Below are 22,984 nucleotides of genomic sequence, written 5' to 3' on the forward strand. Positions count from 1 at the left end.
GCCTGGGACGAATTAGGCAGAAGAGTTCGGGATAACCATGCCCCTCCGGCCAACCTTCATGATCTGGGTCAACTTCTTATGGCAGAGTGGCAGGCCATTCCCCAAGAGTTCTTCAGACGTCTGATCAACAGCATGAGGCAACGATGTGTCGAGTGTATTTGCGCCAGGGGTGGATTCACACACTATTAAACGAATGTTCTAATGTGTAAAATCCATGTTTGACAACCTTCAACTTTGACAGCATGTCATGTGACTTTCTTGTATACAGTGACGCTTATTTGTGTTTTTTTTGTAAATATGGAACAATAAAAAAAAAAATTGGTGTAATTTACATCATCAATCTAATACACTCTGAAACTTATTTGGTTATAAATTTTTGACCCTTAAATTCTTTTGAGTAGTATAGATAAGAAATACTCTCTAAAAATAGACTAGAACTCGTATCCATACAGGTAACTGTTATTTTTAAGATGAACGTGCATTTTTTAAATTATGAAAAATAAGTTTCGTGGGATTATAAACACCAGTCAAGGATCGATCCTTGTCAGTGGGCTCATTGGGCTATTTCTCATTCTAGCCAGTGCACCACGACTGGGATATCAAAGATCTTGATATGTACTATCCTGTCTATGGTATGATGCATATAAAAGATCCCTTGCTACTATTGGAAAAATGTAGCAGATTTTCTCTCTAAGACAATATGTTAATATTACCAAATGTTTGACATCCAATAGCCGATGATTAATAAATCAATGTGCTCTAGTGGTGTTGTTAAACAAAACAAACTTTAACTTTTACTGATCAGTATATCGTGTTATAGATCAATGTATTCTGCCCAATTTTCATCATGAAAGTTTCACACACTATATTTTAATCAATTTTTTTTAATCAAAGCAAGAAATGTTGCATCAATCAAATCAACATGAAATATGCACGGGCATTGTTGAGTTGTAGATCAGCTTATACATTGCACGACCAAAGAATTTTAAGTCAAATAAACACATGAAGCAAAATTACGTTCCCTAACATATATGTCTAGCATGAAGCCTCAAGTTTCCATGTCTGTCCAACTAAATATGTGGCTTTCAGGGCTCACCTGTCCATTGCCAAATTAGTCAGTTGCTAATTTTTATACAAAATGGCTACAACATTGAGGGCCGAATTTACTAAGCCTCTTTATGTCTTTGGCACATATTTACAATGCTTAAATGCCTGCGTTTAAGAAAAAAAACAGGCTTCGTAAATTCGGCCCATAATCTTTAGCTGATACATTTTTCTTTAAATTAATCATTTTCAATAATTTTGAAGAAAATACTCTACATATTTAAAAATTGGCTAAAACAAAATTTGTTCCAGTGTGAGCCCTGTGGTTTCTTTTCTTAATATGAAAATATTAAATAAAGTCACACTAATTAATACGAAATTACATTCTCAATATGAAATGGTTATAAGGAAGAAATGTTTTATTTAACGATGCACTCAACACATTTTATTTACGGTTATATGGCATCAGACATATGGTTAAGGACCACACATATACTGAGAGAGGAAACCCGCTGTCCCCACTTCATGCGTTACTCTTTTCGATTAGCAGCAAGGGATCTTTTATATGCACCATCCCACAGACAGGATAGCATATACCATGGCCTTTGATGTACCAGTCGTGGTGTACTGGATGGAGCGAGAAATAGCCCAATGGGCCCACTGATGGGGATCGATCCCAGACCGATTGCGCATCAAGCGAGCATTTTTACCACTGGGCTACGTCCCGCCCTGAAATGGTTATAGATGCACATTCAAATTTACTCTGATTTTGTACAAGATGTGGAAATAACAACATTGATTTTGATTGGCTGGTAAATGTCAATGTATGTTTGCCTTTTGTAATGCATTCCACACAAAGACCTGCATGACCAGCTGATTTTCAATACTATTATAACAAAATCAAGGAAATGGCCTTCTGTTGAACCTTAAATGTCAATACAATGCTTCCACTTGTACTATTTATCATTAATCAAATCCTTGTTTCAACTCCTCCACAAATTGAGCAAATGATCATATCAATTTAATGTGAAAAGAGGAGGCCGGGATTGGTGTTTTTGAATCAGTGGAAATAATAGAGAAAAAAACAGATTGCACACATATATAAATTTAAAATGTTTAATCAGTACTTGGTTTTTATGTTCAGAAATCTCCTGATGATGTTAATAGTATATTTACGAAATGTTGAGAAAATTGGTGGATGAGACAAAGACTTTGTTTTTACTTATATAAATTTTACATGGTTTGTGCCCAATCTCAATGTGAAATTTTACGTATATAAATTTTACATGGTTTGTGCCCAATCCCAATGTGAAATTTTACGTATGTAAATTTTACATGGTTTGTGCCCAATCTCAATGTGAAATTTTACTTATATAAATTTTACATGGTTTGTGCCCAATCTCAATGTGAAATTTTACGTATATAAATTTTACATGGTTTGTGCCCAATCTCAATGTGAAATTTTACGTAGTTTGTGCCCAATCTCAATGTGTAATTTTACGTATATAAATTTTACATGGTTTGTGCCCAATCTCAATGTGTAATTTTACGTATATAAATTTTACATGGTTTGTTCCCAATCTCAATGTGTAATTAATTTTACGTATATAAATTTTACATTGTTTGTTCCCTATCTCAATGTGTAATTTTACGTATATAAATTTTACATCGTTTGTGCCCAATCTCAATGTGTAATTTTACGTATATAAATTTTACATCGTTTGTTCCCAATCTCAATGTGTAAAATTTATATGCACACATTTTATTTCTTTGCAGATACACATTGCAGATGTCAATGGTCATTCATGAAATTTACACATTGCAGATATACACTAAGATATGTACTCGCCAAAAAAACTATAAGAAATTATGTCACAATATTAATCCAGTTTACAGTAATTAACTTTATACAATCATACAAAATAAATTGATGATAAAGGTGACAGTCTTTGTATTTGTTTAAAGGAATGGAAACCAGACCAAAATATTGTTTGACAAGTTGTCGTTAAATACTGGGAGATCACAATACATGTTTTCTTTTCCAATAAAGATTATTTCAATTTTATAAATTTTATTGAAAATCCTGCAAAAGAATACAACACCTGGCCCAAAGAATACATGACCCTAGAATAGTGACATACTTTGTGAGGATAATGACGTCCTGAAAATGGTCATGAATGACGTCATGTAATGAATACAGTGAAACCTCACAAGACCGGACCCTCTGTAAACCGGAATTCCCTCAATACCGGGGTCCGATGAAAGACCAAAATGGACCGAAAAGGACCGAAATGGACTGAAAAAGACAGAAAGGGACCGAAATGGACCAACGAAACACCAAAAGGGACCAAAATGGACCGATGAAACACTGAAAGGGACCTAAACTGACCAAAATGGACCAATATGGGACCGAAATGGGACAGAAACAGATCGAAATGGACCATAAATAACCGAAATGGGCCAAAATAACATTGAAATGAGACTTTAAAAATCATAATTAATACATTAATACAAAGATTCACACAGACAAATGCATACAATCAACACACAGACAGGAACATGTGATATTGCTAAAATATCTTCGAGACAAAATATATCATTAAAAATGTCAAATTATGTCAGGAATCCATTCTTGTCATGGTTATCTGTGATATAAATTCTCGATACACTACATGAACAGAACAGTTTGTGATAGGGCCCACTGGCATAACCATCATATTTAAGCACTATTATATTAAACAAACTTGATGTTTTCTGATCTCTTTGTGTTTGTATCCCACAACACTTTGATGGTGATTTAAAAACAAAACAAAATAATATGTATCTCGCTAGGTGTACCCAACAGTTGAAAAGTATTAGAGTCTGTTCTGTAATGCCGATTATAACTTATACTATGTAACAACTAGCATCAGTGATATAAACAAGATCATAGCAGCCATTAAAACACAAAAAAATACCATATACAAGTTTTAAAGGAAGCTTAAACCCTCTGTGAACAGGCAATACGATATCGCGTCTACACTATTATGGAACATTCATTGTCCTAAAATATATGGGGAAATAAAAATAAATTATCACGATCAAGAAATATTCTTCACACACAAATATTCTCTTCCAAATAAATTGATAGGAGTCCTTTTGCAACACCTATTGTAATTTCAACCCATAGTATATGTAGTTAACAGTTACAATAATGTGGTGCACTTGAGTTTTGTAATTCACCATAAATAAAATGTGTTGAGTGCGTCGTTAAATAAAACATTTTATTTTTATTTATTTTTTTATCATACAATATCTTACATTTTCAGTGCAATCAAAGTATGTGATGTTTTTAAGATCACATACTTTAAGAATTTGATAACTTTGCAAAATTAGATGTAAATTAATCGAGGTCACGACACTAGGTTTATTGACATTTAAGCAAACGTACTTGGGTGACACTCCATAATTGACGTATGCATTCATAGTCATCGAATAAAAACATTTCAATGGCAATTTGACACTGAAAGCTGTCCAGCGTTCAGAAAACAAAAGACGTTAGGCATAACTTTATTTTGATGTAAGGACATCCAAAATGACGTCATTCGAGTTTGACGTCATTTCCATTCAAAAATACACCGTGCCACATATTCTTACGTCATTTGAATATCTAGTAATGGCGGACTGGAATTAAAGTTGCGTGTACAGTTTACAAAAACACGTTGTATTAAGCTTAAGATTATATAATAAAGAGATTATTACCCTCGTGTATTTCGGTATCGTCAATATCATATATTAGGAATAAAAATAATGTATTATGTTCGCCAGAGGCTCGCATAATACAATTTTTATTCCTAATATATGATATTGATGATACCGAAATACACGAGGGTAATAACCCCTCTCTCTCTGTCTCTCTCTCTATATATATATATATTAGCCATTTTCCTAATATGGAATGGAAGGGCGCTACGCCCCGCCACAAACATGGACCACCCTGCTGCCCATTTAGTTCCTGACCCCTTGCCGTAACTGACTGGCGCCATGCTGCCGTTAAAATACTTTTTTTTCTGCCCAACACTGACTCACCTTTAAGACTATCTGGCTCATTATCTGCACACTTGTTCTTGTAATTAAGCATCGTTATACTTATATATGTTGAGGTGATAATTTACACAAAATATAAATGACAAAATACACACATTTTTTTATATTTGATTAAAATCCGTGTTTGAGAATTCTGAAATGGAACCTTGCCATTATTGATCAGCACCTTGCCTCTTAAGATCACCACCCTGTCCCTATATTCCAGCACCCTGCCCCTCTGACCCAGTCTGGGGGAAACACCAATATACATGTATATATATTATTTTTGTTTAATAAACAATATTAAAAGACTCACAGAAGGGGATATTACAACTTCTGGATAAAATTGTGGTCCATTTCGGTGTTTCTTTGATCCATTTCGGTCCGTTTCAGTGTTACATTGGTCCATTTTGGTCCTTTTCGGTCCATTTTGGTCTTTTGCCGGACCGTCAATACCGGACATTTTACAGAGTCTCTTCTTGATAACCAGGACATAACTTAACCTCTCTAAACCGGATCCCTCTTAAAACCGGACATTTGTTTTGGACCCAAGGGTGTTCGGTTTAGAGGGGTTTCACTGTAGTATGCCCTCTTTGCTTTCGTATTAAGTTTGGAACGTTTAGGACAGATAGATAGTAAGGCGATTTGCCATGCTTACATGAAAGAAATGTTTTATTTAACGACACACTCAACACAGTTTATTTACAGTTATATGGTGTCGGACATATGGTTAAGGACCACACAGATATTGAGGGAGGAAACCCGCTGTCGCCACTTCTCTTTTTAATTAGCAGCAAAGAAATCTTTTATATGCACTATCCCATATATGTACCAGTTGTGGTGCACTGGCTGGATGCTTACATGAAAGCAAAAGTATGAATAACACTTTTTACTAATTATTTGGAATATAAAGTATACATTAAAATAGATTAAAACTATATAGCTAATAATTAATCATTTTGTTATAAAGTTAACCTTTAAAATTAATCAATTTGCTGGTGTGTTGTTTCATTTCAACTTATTTTTGTGCTTATATCCAATTAAGGTTCAAGCATACTGCCCTGGGCATACACCTCAGTTATCTAGGCTGTCTGTCCAGGACAGTGGGTGCAGTGGTCTTACACCTACCCATTGAGTCATTAAAACTCGCTCTGGGTGGGAGCCGGTACCAGGCTGCGAACCCTGTATCTACCGGCCTTATGTTTGATGGCTTAACCATGACGCCACCGAGGCTAGTGCCGGTATGTATGTGGGGGTCGTTATCTTGGTTTTTAATAAATCCACTATCATAATGTCACCAATACAAATGTCATACCAAGACATTGAAATCCATTACCAAGATGGAGTCATTAAGATGGAGTCATTAAGATGGAGTCATTAAGATAAGGAAAAAACATTCTGTAAGAATATATTTCTGAGACAGGAAGTTCTACATTTGGAAACCTATTAAGAGACAAACTAGGGATATACATTTCTCCATGAAGAACCCTCTTGACGTTACAGAGGGATAAATGGATGAGAAGCATTAATCTCTGATACAAAATGACGCCAATTACTGGTATTGTGACCTACCCAAGATGCACAAAAAGTCTACAAATGTAATGTGCTAGTGGACGAGACATCAGGGAAGGCTGCATTATACAATTGTCAATTTAACCCTCAAGTAACATCATTTGCTGATGTAACCTTTGTAGAGGAAAGAAAAGGAATGTTTCTTTTAAAGACATGTCAGCCATTTTAAACTATGGCTATTTGTGTCTGACAGGATTAAGTTCTGACACTTGGTTGAGAGAGGATTATGGCTATTTGGTGTCTAACAGGATTATTTTGACACTGGCTGAGTGAGAGGAAACCCACTGCTGTCACACTGGCTACTATACGACCACTTTTTGGTGCAGCCCAGTAGTAGAGAGCTTGCTTAGGGTGCAATGGGTTGTACAATCTATCATTTGTTTTATTCACTCAGGGCCCTGGTTTACGAAGCGATCTTAGTGCTAAGATCACCTTAAATGCATAATTACCTTATACTCTTTGGGTAATTTTAGCTCTAAGATCGCTTTGTAAAACACAGCCCAGATTTTGTGTCATCCCAACCAATTTCCCAAGACTGATACACCAAAGACTATGGTATGTACTGACCTGCCAGAGGAAACATGAATATAAAAGCTCTCTTGCTGCCTTTTCTTTAGGAGTAGCCTGTACAACAGCCAAGGGATTCCTCTCTCTCTCTCTGTTGAACTACTGTAGTAATAGTCATATGAAAGACACCAATAGCCATAGTTAAACTGTGCTGAGGTGTAGTTACTGAAATAGTCCTTTCTTTTCAATCTATTGCTTAGTGAAGGGGTTAAGGTTACTGTATCAACATTTTATGGTATGGCAGGTGTGTGTGTGTGTGTGTGTGTGTGTGTGTGTAGGTTTGTTTGTCTGTAGGTGTGTTTGTTTGTGTATGTCTGTTGTTTATCTAGTGCATGTGTGCGAGTGTGTGTACATGTATGTGTGTGCGAGTGTGTGTGTGTGTGTGTACATGTGTGTATGTGTGTGTGTGTGTGTGTGTATGTGTGAGTATGTGTGTGTGGACGTGTGTGTGTATGTGGACGTGTGTGTGTATGTGTGCGAGTGTGTGTATGTGTGCAAGTGTGTGTATGTGTGTGTGTGTGTGCGGTTTTAACAAATGTGGATCAAGGTTAAGCTGACAAATTTTAAATCAGTGATCCAGTGTCTTCTTTTGAAATCACAATCTAATTAAATGAGACACAACTTGCATTTCTATGGTTACCATCAGTTTTATTTTCCATCTGCATGGCCTGTCATTTCTTTCACTGGAGAGTTAAAAAGCAGCCACACAAATGATAACAACTGACAGATAAATCTGAACTAAAACAACATCATTGAAGATATACATACTTCCCGGTTTTGGCCCCACCCATTTCAGCAGACTGATTTAACAAACAAAAAAAAAAAAAAAGAAGAAGAAAGAGAAACTCCTTCCTTGGTTCATTATCACTTAAATTAATAAAACTTCAACTGGTATATATTTTTTTTCAAGTGGGCGAAATGTTAGACATGTATTGATTTTGTGCTCTTTCATCAGTGCCAATGTCCTCTTGGAGACGGATTTCCATTTGACAAGGATCTTCATGTGTTTTTCTGGCAGAAGTTTGTTACACGTTCCTGGCCTGGCAAAATTTCTCGGTTATACACTTGATTAGTTTTCACATCCAACATTCTTCCGCAGCTAGACAAATGTAATGGAAAGTGCTTTACCGTAATGCTTGGCATACATGCGTGCCTAATTGTCCATGAGAAGGGCGGCTTTATACAATAATTGCCATGACGCTTACCAAGTTGTCATAATAAAGAAAAGTGTGTGTGTGTGTGTGTATATTGGGGTGGGTGGAGGGTGGGTACACGTGCATGTGTGTATGTCTGTGTGTGTGTGTGTACATATGCACATGTAGTTTAGGGTGTGTGTGGGGTGGGGTGGGGTGGGGGGGGGGGTGGGGTTATTGGGTTGGTGGGTGGATTGGTGGGTGGTTGGGTGGGTAGATGGGTGGATTCAAGTGTACATGAGAGTGTGTGTATATACGTGCATGAGATTTATCCAGGCATTTTGTGATAGTGGATATACATAGGCCCCTTGCCAAAAGCTAGTGGTAATCAAAACTCCCAATTTTATGTGTAAATATTTTTGTAATTATATCTGTTCTGATAAATTAATTTAACAGGCATCCTGAGAGTACTGTTAAAACCATACATGTCTCCTACAGGGCCTAACATATTTTCTTATCTCCTAAATTCAACTCTGTGAAAAATGAGTAAATCACCATTGAAAGTTAAACTTGATCTATAACAGTACATGATAAAACTATATATACAAAATTTTAACTCAATATCTTCAAACATATATCTCCTACGCTCAACGGCCCTAACTGTAAAAAAATTGAAAAATTGATAAATTGCCATGAAACTAATACTTGATCTATAACAGTACATAATAAAACTAAATATACAAAATTTCATCACAGACATTGCAAAAAAAAAGTCTAAAAAAAAAACTTTCATATATCACCTTTGTTCAATGGCCACAACTCTGTGAAAAGTTAATAAATTACCATGAAAGTCAAACTTGATTTGTAACAAAACATGATAAAGCTATGCACAAAATTTCAATTCAATATCTTAAGACATTGTAAAAATCAAAATCTGTGAAAACAAATTTTCATATCTCCTATGTTTAAGGGCCATAACTCTGTCAAAAATCAATAAAATGCCATGAAAGTCAATCTAGATTTGTAACAGAATGTGTAATAAAACTATACAATAATTCCAGCTCAATACATCAAGGTTTTGCAAAAAAAATGTCGGAAAGCAAAGTTCAAGGGCCATAATTCTATAAAAAAATGGGTAAATCGCCATGAAAAGTTAAACTTGATCTGTAACAGTAGTACAGTACATAATAAAGCTATACACAATATCTCAAGGCATTGCAGGGAAAAAAAGAAGACTATATGTGGAACAGGTGGATTGGTACTAATAATGGTAGTAGGACTAATAATGGTATATTACATCATACAATATGGCTTTAAAAAACATCCCAATTCTGATAAAAATAATGCTAATTTTCCAAATTCCCATTATATATACCATACATATAGGATCCTGACAAAAAATCCTGGTGAATTCTCTACCACTGATTTACATCATGACATGAGCTGACAAAAATGCTAATTTTACCAAGATAGGTTTAAACAATATTTTATTCTGCAAGGAAATACAGCGGTTAGGCATTGGCGAACAGGCTAATGCCTATATTAAGGCATCTCCCTACATTTAACAGATATTCACATTTGATAATCACAATGACAAAAATGAAAGAATAAAATTATTTCCACCAAGGCTGTCAAGAAAAATCGATAGAAAGATGAAAAAAGTAAATAATATTATGAAGATCAGGAAGAAAAAAGGAAAGACAAAGCAGCAAACAGTTTAGATCATTGTATTAGATAATGAATGGTTAATTATTCTCGAAATGCTAAAATTGTTATTTATGAAGAAATTTAAATATAGAAATATTTCCTTGAACAATAACCAAGATTCTTACCAGCTAGTCTTTAATAGGTCTGATGACTTGAATGTGGCGGTAATAAAATATTGTTTAAACCAAAAATTATCTCATAGAAGGTTATTCTAAAATTGAAAAAAATCCAATGACCTGGACCCATTTTCTGACTGGGATGTTTCCCATCACAACTTGTATATTAAAAAACATGGTATGTGCTGTCCTGTCCCTGGGAAAGTGCATATAAAAGATCACTTGCTGCTAATAAAAAAATGTAGCAGTGTTTCCTCTAAGATCATTGTCAGAATTACCAAATATTTGACATCTAAAATAGCTGATGATTAATAAACAAATGTGCTCTAGTGGTGTCATTAAACAAAATCAAACTTACTTTTCTGTTGACCTGAACATATTGTCTGACCAACTTGACATGGACCAACCGGCCTCGGTAGCGTCGTGGTTAAACCATCGAACATAAGGCTGGTAGATACAAGGTTCGCAGCCCAGTACCAGCTCCCACCCAGAGTGAGTTTTAACAACTCAGTGGGTAGCTGTAAGGCCACTACACCTTCTCTCTCACTAAGCACTAACAATTAACAACTAACCCACTGTCTTGGACAGACAGCCCAGATAGCTGAGGTGTGTGCCCAGGACAGCATACTTGAACCGTAATTGGATATAAGCATAGAAAATAATTTGAAAGAAATGAAAAGAAAGACATGGACCTTTACATGTAGTTGGAAATGTCAACAGCCAGTCTGCAGATCTCGTTTCTTTGTTGTCAAGAGAAAAACTCACAAACCGTGGCTTTCAAATTCAACAGGGCATAAGTATGTGTCGGATCGAAGAAAGAACCATTAGTTCTGGTCAGCATGATTCTCCTTCATGAGCTAACTACAAACGGTCAATAAACCTGAGGTACATCAAGTGACCACTAATCACGTGCGATGTGGTAAGTGACAGCTAATTAGAAGTCACTTTACAACTGACTACCCTATACTACTAATACGCTATGATTTTTTTTTTATGTCAATTTACTACAGAACTATCTGCATTAAGATGACTCAAGATATCCAGTTTTATTATTCACGTAGGTCCAGATATTCAGGGAAATATAGCCAGTATGACCCATGTGTGTCATAATGATTTTACATGCACAACGAATGACGTCATAACTTAATGCGGCTTCCCCAATGTAAACGCTTATCAGCTCTTTTTAGTTATGTTTGAACGTTTTGACATGGTCCTAGCTTGTTATTCATGAAAATAATATTTAGGATAATGTGGATAATAAAGAAATTATTACACTCACGTGTGAATTGTACTGTTCTTACGAAACTAATGTCAGGTTTCATGTATTACCCTCGCTCTTTCTCGGGCAATACAATGATCCTGACACTTGTTTCCTAAAATCAGTACAACACACAAGCTGGTATAATAATCTCTATTTCATTCATTCATTCATTCGTTTTTAGTTATTTTCGTGATTATATCCAATTAAGGTTCAAGCACACTATCCTGGGCACACACACACCTCAGCTATATGGACTGCCTGTCCAGGACAGTGGGTTAGTTGTTAGGGGGAGAGAAGTCAGTGTAATGGCCTTATTCATTCATTTCAACTTATTTTCATGCTTATATCCAATTAAAATTCAAGCATGCTGTCATGGGCATACACCTCAGCTAACTGGGCTGCCTGTCCAGGACAGTGAGTTAATTGTTATTGGTTAGTAAGAGAGACGTCTTACACCTACCCACTGAGTCATTAAAACTGGTTCTTGGTGGTAGCTGGTACCGGGCTATGAACCCAGTACCTACCAGCCTTATGTCCGATGGCTTTCCACTACACCACCGAGGCTGGATTCTTCTGTCAGGTCAGATCATGTCATAGGGTTTTACGTGCACATGCAGAGAAAGCTGTTGTAACACACGTCTGTCCTGGGCACAAGAGCCGGACAGGACAGGAAAGGTGGGGGTGCGAAGGAGGAGGGACCACGGTAACAGGTGGGGGGGGGGGGGGGGGGGGAAGGGAATGGTGCTATGGAATTTTGAAGGAGCAAATGCCAAATGGAAAAGGTGCGCAATTTTGACTTAAGGAAATTTGAACGGTTGGTCTAAAGAAAAAATCGAGAGCTAACATAGGTTTTGATTTTAGTGAGTCAAGAGTAGCTCATTAATTAGACCTATATGATGCTGGGGTGTCTCCCTAGGTTGCCCATAGGGCCCTTAAAAAGGGCCTGACCGCTTCAAGTCGTGGCATGACAACCCAGAGGAGACTCATGCAATTGTGTAATACACCAGTAGGTAAGGCGCCGTGTTGATTCTTCTGTGTGATGGTCATGTTTATATCGTAAATATTCTTCACCAGTTTTATTAGACATGCGTACATTTTTAAGGAGACAGGATACAGCATTCAGTTGTACACCTCTGGCCTGCGGTGTGGCAAATTGCAGGATTGACTGACCTTGATCAAATCAGGCTTTTTCCATTCCAAACAAGTGTTCCATTAGTGATATTCTCTAAAGCATTAGTATGTACTATCTTATCTATGGGTATATGCAAATACAATATCCCTTGCTGCTTTTTCAGTAGGAGTACCCTAAGTGTAGGAAGGGGCGGGATGTAGCCCAGTGGTAAAGCGATCCCCGTCGGTGGACCCATTGGGCTATTTCTCGTTCCAGCCAGTGCTCCACAACTGGTATAACAAAGGCTGTGGTATGTACTATCCTGTCTATGGGATGGTGCATATAAAAGATCCCTTGCTGCTAATCGGAAAGAGTAGTCGATGAAGTGGCGACAGCGGATTTCCTCTCTCTCTCAATATCTGTGTGGTCCTTAACCATATGTCTGACGCCATAAAACCGTAAAATAAAATGTGTTGAATGCGTCATTAAATAAAACATTTCCTTCCTTCCTTCCTTCCTTCCTTCCTTCCTAAGTATAGGAAACAGGGTTTTTTTCTTTGTCTCTTGACCAAGGGTCAGAAGTAACCATATGCTAAATACCAAGTAGCAAATAAACTGTATAAATAAGCTGACAGGGCTTGATGTAAGATGCAAACTGTTGTTCTAGGAAACAGGTGTCTTCTCTTTCTCTCTTAGCTTAAACAATATTTATTAACCATTACTTGTGCAGTTTTGGGATCGGCCAACAGGCATGAGCCTATATTAAAGTCTCTCCCTACATTTTTAAAATACAAAGACATACAGCCAAGATGACAAATTTAATAAATTGATATTTGTAAACAAAAACAAATGAAGTGAACAAAAGGAGAAAGGGGAAGAGAAAAAAAAAAGAAAAAAAAGAGAGAGAGAGAATGGGTGTAAGTGAATGTTTAAGTCATCTCAAAATGTTTACTATTTATAATGAAGTCCTAAATGAATGCTGCATCCTATCTCATTAAAATGGATGCATGTCTGATAAAAGCAGGTGAAGAATATTTACTATATTTACTCTTTCTGTCTTGACCAAGTGTCAAAAATAACAATATGCTAAACACAAAGTAACCGGGGCTTTCATGTAAGATGCGAACTGTTGTTCTAAGAAACAGGTTTCTTCTCTTTATCTCTTTATCTTTAAGTGTCAGAAATAACCATATGCTAAATACCAAGTAGCAAATACACTGTATAAATAACCTGACATATGGCTTTGATGTAAAAAAAAGAAGAAGAAAGAAACGTTTTATTTAACGATGCACTCAACACATTTTATTTATGGTTATATGGCATGAGACATATGGTTAAGGACCACACAGATATTAAGAGAGGAAACTCGCTGTCGCCACTTCATGGGCTACTCTTTTTGATTAGCAGCAAGGGATCTTTTATATGCACCATCCCATAGACAGGATAGCACATACCATGGCCTTTGATGTACCAGTCGTGTTGCACTGGCTGGAGCGAGAAATAGCCCAATGGGCCCACTGACGGGAATCGGTCCCAAACTGACCCCGCATCAAGCGACCACTTTAACACTGGGCTACGTCTCACCCACCAGGGCTTGATGTAAGATGCGAACTGTTGTTCTAGGAAACAGGTTTCTTCTCTTTATCTTTTGACCAAGTGTCAGAAATAACCATATGCTAAATACCAAGTAGCAAATACACTGTATAAATAACCTGACATATGGCTTTGATGAAAGAAGCGAACTGTCGTTTAGGTTGCATGTTGGTTATGGTGATTGAAAATACTATGAGCAGACGTCCGTTTATGCAAATGGCAAAAAAATAATAATAAAGTAAAATAATTTCCAGCCAAAATGACTTTAATTCCAGAGATCGTGTTTCCATCAAAATCCAGTTTCAATGATTACCTTAATAACACACAAACATTAGCATACACAGAATACAAGCTTAATGGGCTATATGGTAAAATCCAATTTCCCTCAAAAAGAAGATTTATGTATGTGACAAAGTCATTCAATGACAAAAGATTCGCTGGAATGTAAACAACAAAAGCAAATCAGACATTTGAAGACTGAACATTGCTACTTGACTGTGATTTCTGTACCTACGACCAATTAAGGTTCAAGCGTGTTGACCTGGACACATATTTTAGCTACCTGGACTGTCTGTCCTGGGCCGGCCAGTGCTAAGATCACTGTAAATGCCTAAGTAACTTATGCATTTAATAAGGTGATTTTAGTGCTAAGATTGCTTTGTATAATGGGGGCCACAACAGAAGAGAAAAGTCTGGCTGGTGGCCTTGGACCTCAGGACAAGAGTTGATGATTACAGTTGTTAATCAACTGTTAATCATTATACATAGCATGTATTGGTTTAACAAGTAGGAGAAGTGCTAGGTATATTACCTATTTGTTATGACAATAAAATATTACCTGTCTGTCTGTCAAGTTGATTGCTGGCCAGTGCACTGTCAGTGACCTACAGGACATATTTGTAAACGGAGGGGTAAGGAGGGCACATGAGTGGACTGAATTAAAATGTTTGTTTTGTCTAATGAAACTACTAGAGCACACTGGATGTCAAACATTTGGTAATTCTGACATACATGTATAGTCTCAAGAGGAAACCAACTACATTTTTCCATTAGTAGCAAACTATGCACCATTCCATAGACAGGATAGCACATACCATGACTTTTGATATACCAGTCGTGGTGCACTGGCTGGAACAAGAAATAGCTCAATAGGTCCAATGATGGGGATCAATTCCAAACTGACCATGCATCAAGTAAGTATTTTACCACAGTGCATGAATGTGTGTGTCAAGTTGATTGCTGGTCAGCATGCACCTGTGCATTGTCGATTCACCTACAGGGCAGCTCCTCATAAGGGAAAAGAACGGGGCAGGAAGGACATGTGACTGGACCAAGTTAGGTACACTGTCAAGCAACACATTTCTATTTTGTACTTTAATACTTATCAGTTGTAATTCGTATAAAAATGCACAGTGGTTCATCATTTGTGGCAAAATTCAGCTTGCAATCCCCCCCCCCCCCCCCAAAAATGGAGCAAGAATTCTGCAGAACTGAATGTGTCTCCTACAATAAAATATTTTGATGCATTGTGATGAACCACATTTCATTGACCAAGGACTTAAAGTTTATGAGAAACTGATCTAAATGCAAAACTTTAACATTAAACCTCAACAAAAAACTTGATGCCACCACCCCTGCAGTTGTCACTGTAAAGTATAATACCTATAATCCGTCCCAAAGAGAACACCTTTTTTCATGGTATGGAATTAACCTATAACTTATTTATTTCTGAGTCAATTGATTTGTAAATTGCACACAAAAATAGTATTTTTATTTTATTTCCAAAACACTTTTACTTTTCATCTTACGTCAAACCAAACTGAAATTATTTACAAAAAACATCTTCATAGAACAATGGGACGGACTATAGATGTCTTGCCTTTTTACTTCGTAAAGGCAAGACAAAAACAATTTGAACATTTTATTTTAATTTGGAGAAATAATTTCATACAATGATTAATATACTAATATTCTTAGAAAATAACTGTTGGTTTCTGCCATTTGTGAAGTTCAGTTAACAGATAGATATTTTGACAGAATGTTCTGCTTACTCAAACCTAACCTTGAAAGCCAAGGGCATGGGTAAATATGCCAGTCTGCAGAGTCATATTTATGTCAACACAATGTGAGCCTATCACAGAGCTGTTATTAATTAGGATCAAGAGTTTCATTATATAACAGTGTATGTATATATATATATATATATATATATATATATATATAGTCCATGCCATTGATTAAAACCCTTCAAGAATGTCTCCTAAAGATTAATTACAGTACATAGTATATAGCTCACATGGATTATATTGAAGAATATTATAATGACAATTCCCAATATTAGTACTGTAGAATTACATGTAACATGTCCAAAGATAGCACACATCACAATGCCTACTAAGAATACCATAGGTAGACTACAAAAGCCAGGCACTGTAGCAAGCATAGACATAAGTAATGTGTCAGGTAACCCATATTTCCATTATTATACATGTATGCATACAGTTAACTGATATTTGTCTTTATAAAGCTATTCAATTATGCGACATAATTTGTATTGTTTTAATGCTAAATGGTTTCGTGCAGCAGCATATGCAAATAACCAATTTATGCTATAAACCAATATGCAATAAAGTGGATTTGACTATATTATCAAAACAAAATCCCTTCACAGACTTCATATCATTGATATTAAAATATAAATAGTATACTATTCTCTATGTACTGATACTGTATAAGTCTCTAAATAACACTCCATATTGATCCAAATTTAGGTGGTGTCGTTTTATTTTAATTGTGGAGAATGAAGTACACTTCTTGGCTTTCTTCAACTTAATTTAATGCCCTAGTAATATTAATATGTTTACATGGAAAATAAATATATTTCTACTGCGGTATTCAACTTGTCTGTCTTGCACACTGTCTGGCCAAACGTATCTTGACCACTATTGTTTTTACACAGATATGCATTCAAACATTAGCCAATATGTACAAACTAAACCAAAAAGCCAATGCTTAGCTTTCTAATATATTCTACTAAAATACTAAAAGGTTTTTTAAAATTACATGTTCTTCACCTGAATCTAAAAATATTCCCACTCTTTACATCATGGGTCCAAACAGACTATGTCATTCAGTTGAACATGCTGGAATTAACCCTATTTTACACCATAATTATGGAAGTTGGCCCCCTTCCTGATTCCAACAAACTAAAGAAAGGGGTCCCGCTTTCAATAGAACTATATATGCATGTATAATCTATATTTATCGCCTACAGCCTACCAACTGACTACAATAGTTACACAATCCTGAACATACAGACATGTTGGTATGAATCACCACTGGATACAAACATGTTAACACCGTTTTCTGTTCCTGAAACTGCATCAAAATCAGGTTGATGATAGGGGTTTGTTTAATAAGCTTGTATCTATAGTTTAGAGCTAAAATTAGCAGAAATATATTATTTTTACCGATGGAAGAAGATTAAATACTAATAAATATATATGAAGCAGGTGGTTTTTGGCTTCTCACTACAGTAATTAAAAGCTGTTACCGATGTAAGTACATGCTTGTTATGTAGTATATGTGTATATGTCATTATAATGACCACATGCTAATGCTAGCATGCCAGATCAAAGACCATCTTAATTGTCTAAGTAATAGTAATTTTGTCAAAACAGAACTTCATTTTCCACAACAGTCCACCATGCAGCCACTGGCTAAAACCGATGTAAAATATGATCAAATCACCATGAGCGCCTTGACTTTTCTTAAATTGGTCAGATTTCTCAATATTTTAAATGATACACATATATCTATACTAATAAATAATGCAATGGTGATTTCACTGAATATTTGATTATAGAAATATCATATCATATACATCAAATATGCAGACACATTATTAGCAAGAACCGTACAGGTATTTGAAAGAGCATATTGTTCAAATTGGAAAAAAATTCAATATAATATGTTTGAAGCAAAAATAACAACTTGGTATTTATTTAATCATTGCACACTGAAGAATGAAAGGGACAAAAACTGTTGTTTTATAAGGATATGAGGTACTGTAAGTGCATAGATATTCTTTTCATATGTAACTGTCACCAATACATCATTTGTCTGCATGCTTAATGTATATGATCTTACATTTCATTGCATTGTTTAAGTATCTTAGAACTATATGTAAGTTCAGTTCTAAACAATATAAGCTTGTTTGTTGGTCTTAAAGGGACAGACCCTAGTTTTTAAACACTAAGGCATATTTTTCACTATTAGAGCTGTTTATGATCACTGAAATCAAACATTACTTACATTTTATTGTTTAGATTATCCATTTCCCTACAACCAAAGTGTTTCTGGTCATCCAGGTGTTTCTAATACCACAAAATGCATTTTTCATATTTTTAAAAATGCACATGTGTCTGAGAAGTAATGGTTATGGAGTCAGGGTTTAAGTTTATTTTTCAGGATATTTCAATGTCACACTCTTGGTTCACTTTGTTTTATCTAAATTTGTTACAGGTTTGTAAATGAAGGGCGGGACATAGTCCAGTCGGAAAATGCTCGCTAGATGCGCGGTCAGCCTACGATCGATCCCCGCCTATTGGGCTATTTCTCGCCCTAGCCAGTGCACCACAACTGGTATATATCAAAGGCTATCCTGTCTGTCGGATGGTGCATATAAAAGATCCCTTGCTACTAATAGAAAAACGTAGCAGGTTTTATCTCTATGACTGTGTCAAAATTACCATCTGTTTGACATCCAATAGCCGATGATTAATAAATCAATGTGCTCTAGTGGTGGTGTAAAACAAAACAAATGTTTTTAGGTTTGTAAATTAAGCAAACTTCGTGTTAATTGTTATAGGTTGAAACTACAGTCTAGGTGAAAAATATGTGTTAGTGTTTAAAAACTAGGGTCTGTCCCTTTAAAGGTGGGGTGGTCCTAAATACAGAAATACCAGTATTAATAATGATGACTGTTTGGTACCTATCCATTTGTGTATTTTATTAATGTAACCCTACCCCTTCCCGTTTGTCATCAACATTGTCTCTACTGATAGAATTAATAGGCGAGGACACTGAATTCACATTTACATTGACTACAAGAAATATCAAACGTCAAGCCTACTTCAGTTATTTGTGAGCCTTGGTCTGTCATTTTCTTTTTTATTACACAATAAAGATTAACAACTGTCTCCACAAACGACTCTCTTCTGGGCTTTTGGGGCATCCATTGCTGTAAAGATAATTACAAAGGTGTCTCGGGTCATATAATTTAACATCACTCGAAGTGTTTGACAGCGAACTGATGAGGCGGAGGGTATTCATAAATCAAAAGTATCCTGACCCTACTGATAAAGGAAATCCTCTCACAGATTCTAGTGCTAAAACTACCAAAATTTGTGATGATCTCAAGAATCTTTTTCTAACATTTTCATGGTACTCAAATATATATTTTTTTATCCTTTCCTCCACCTCTTCAAAATGTCACTGCAGTGCCTGTATGCTAAGAAGGCTTAGCAACTAATTGCATGCGTCCACGACAGAACAGAACCTTTCTGGATTGACATTAATGTATGTTCATCCCACAAACTGCTCAGTAAAGTGGACACTGATGAAGTGGTTGACATATTCGCCAAACTCCACCATGCACAATTCAGCTACGTGTAAATCTCGATGTTAAAAAAATTGAGGGAAGTGATTAATTTTTTCCCAAACTTAAACTTATGGGGAGCCATTTAAAATATCACCATATTGATACCATATAAATTCACATGCTAAAGAGAGCTAAAAATTACTCTCCTTGAATTATTTGAACAGGGGGGTGAAGGTGAGCTAGATTCAAAGCTCCCCTTAAATGGTGAGGTCTGTATGTGAGTGACATAATGGACTGGTGAAAGGTCATCATCGGAATATCATAAATAAACCTGCTGCTCATCTGTAACCAGAGATGATTATCCTTGCATGGACAATGACTTGTTAGAAGTAACACATAGGCATAACATCTTTAATTCATCATTTTGAACCTACTGCAAACCGATCTGCATGGATAGTGGCTTGTTCCAAGTAACATGTAGGCGTAATATCTTTAATTCATCATTTTGAACCTACTGCACTGATTTGTATGAAATGACTGCCCGTGAGGGTAACCTCTTAGTCATATAGGGACACGTTTTAACTTTTATACAATATTTTTAGGAAAAAAGATAGCTATATTGCTAAAACATATATAAGCTAAAACATCTTTACTCAGAATGCTAAGAACAAACAGGATTTTCACATTTTTCCTGAGGGAAGGCCTATGCCCCTGGGCTCACCCACCTAAACAATCTCAGTCCGTTAAGTCTTGCAAACAAAGCCTGATGATAGACTTGTGTTGTACACCATTGCCAGAACTATATATAACTATAAGATATTTTAAAGCCTGTGAATCAATGTTTAATTTTTTTTTAATGTTAATGTAATAATTATTGGTCTGTATTTCTTCCATGTTATTCAGAAAATCATGACAAACATGATATAAATATGTAGTGGTTAAACCACTGGACCTCAGGCAGGTAGGTACTGGGTTCGCATCCCCTTTCCGGCTCCCATTCAGAGTGAGTTTAATGATTCACTGGGTAGGTGTATAAGGCCACTACACTGACTTTTCTCTAACTAACCACTAATACACTGTCCTGGATAGAGAGTCCAGATAGCTGAGGTGTGTGCCCAGGATAGCATGCTTGAACCTTAATTGGATATAAGCACAAGAATAAGTATAAACAATAACGACAACACTACTCAGTACTTTGTGCTATAAGCTGCACAAACACAATATAGCTTGGCGCCATCCATCCATGTTTACTACAAATATTACTATCATTACTATGACGAATACTACAGCCGTTTCCTCCATGTCCTGGCACCCAGTGTCCTGGCACAATCGGAATCAGGTTACCGATAGTCACATGACCCATATTGATCTGTTGTTTCTCTGTCTTGCTGCGATGATGTCTGTTTGACTGTAGGAAGCTGGCAATCAAGTCAGAACGGAGAGTGAGAGAGCTAGCGAGTGCACACTTTCGGAATTATCCTACCAAGCCAAGGGATGGACTAGCAACGACACTGGGAGATCCCAGTCAACCCTAAGGCCTTTTAGGTGATTCATTCTATACCAGTTGGTTATAAAGAAGAAAAAAAAAGCTGCACATTTCTAGGTGTGACAATTAAGTTGTAAGATCATTTGTTAGTCAGTTTTGTTTTGTTTCCTTTTTCTTTCTGTGGACTATTATTCTATGGACTACAAGTTTTGTAAACCTGCAGAAACATTTCATTTACTAAAGGTAAGAAGCTCTGTCATTAGAATTTGCTGGGTGTTTTTTTAATATTAATAACCTTTTTTTCCCCAACAGACTTTAGTTGCTAAAGCATTCATATGTTACTCACACTCCAGTAAACTTTGTTTCTCTCAAGACAGCACAAAATGTGGTCCTTAACCATATGTCTGACGCCATATAACCGTAAATTAAAAAAATGTGTTGAGTGCGTCATTAAATAAAACATTTCTTTCTTTTTGGGGGGGGGGGGGGGGGGGGGGTGGCACTGGTTGGGACAGAACAACAAACAAACAAACAAAAACAACAACAATCTAAGCTGTATGTAGATCCTGCCATTAGCCAGTTCTAAGTAGCAATTTTACACTTGCCTTGCAGCTGTCTGCAAAGATTTAGACCTAAATTCTATCACAATTACCATTAATTTCTCACAGTTTAACTTCTATTTGAACCTCCGTACCTATGGGGATATCAAAACAAAAGTGACCTTTACCAGCAGTTAGGCTGAACAGAAAATGCTTTTAGCAAATGGGTAAAGTTGATTTAAAATTATCCAGCCAAATCTGATTTGTCTACGGCAAACAAAAGGCAACAACATAGTAAGAACTTATTACACTAGTTAATTTTCAAATGAATTACTTTTGCAAATACATTGCAAAATAAATTTGCGAAACCTAAACTTAAATTTGTTCTTGTCAGTTTAGACAATGACCTGTTTAACAAGTGAAAATTTAAAAGCAAATAAAAGCTGGCACATATCTGTCCAGTTGTATAACATTGGTTTATTTAAGTGTAATTATTTTATGAACAATAGTTAAATAAGAATGAATGGCGAATGGTTGAATAAATGAATGATTAACAATATCTCAGCGTAACACAAAGCAAGGTCAATAAAACAAGTATTCTTACAGTATTTGTTGTTAAAGCAATACATGGGCACAACAAATTTTCTTATCTCCCAAGTTAAAAAAAAAGAAAGTTTCTTTTGTTTAATGACACCACTACAGCAATTGATTTATTAATCATCAGTTAATGGATGTTAAACATAGGGTCATTTTGACACAGTCATAGAGAGGAAACCCGCTACATTTTTCCATTAGTAGCAAGGGATCTTTTATATGCACCATCCCAGAGATAGGGTAGCACATACCATGGCCAGTCATGGTGCACTGGCTGGAATGAGAAATAGCCCAATGGGCCCACTGATGGTGACTGATCCTTGACCAACCGCGCATCAGCCGTGTGCTTTACCACTGAGTTACATCCCGCCCCTCCTAATTTCAAGGGCCATAACTCTGTCAAAAATGGGCAAATCGCCATGAAAATAAAACCTGATCTGTAACTTTATATCATAAAACTATACACAAAATTTTAACTAAATTTGAGCCATTACAAAAAAAGGGTCTGGGTATCTATCTGTGAGACACATGTATGGATGGACTGACGAACTGATCGATGGACTGATGGACAAATGGAAGGAAGGAAATGGTTTA

General features: G+C 36.1%; 2 protein-coding genes across 3 annotated transcripts in view; one reads left to right on the forward strand and one right to left on the reverse strand.

The window, feature by feature from the left end:
* LOC121381126 (UPF0415 protein C7orf25 homolog) overlaps positions 1 to 22,984 on the reverse strand; it is a 165,493-nt gene that overhangs the window by 74,398 nt on the left and 68,111 nt on the right. The window lies entirely within an intron of this gene.
* The window catches only part of LOC121381127, a 41,597-nt gene continuing 39,571 nt past the window's right edge, over positions 20,959 to 22,984 (forward strand). Inside the window, exon 1 of one of the 2 annotated variants that reach the window (XM_041510261.1) lies at positions 20,959 to 21,316. The gene's annotated coding sequence lies outside the window, so the exon portion shown is untranslated. Of the gene's footprint in view, positions 21,501 to 22,984 lie in introns of both variants that reach the window. The other variant, XM_041510260.1, reaches the window with a different exon arrangement.

This window comes from Gigantopelta aegis, chromosome 9 (genome assembly GCF_016097555.1).
Source record: "Gigantopelta aegis isolate Gae_Host chromosome 9, Gae_host_genome, whole genome shotgun sequence".
Taxonomy (NCBI): Eukaryota; Metazoa; Mollusca; class Gastropoda; order Neomphalida; family Peltospiridae; genus Gigantopelta; species Gigantopelta aegis.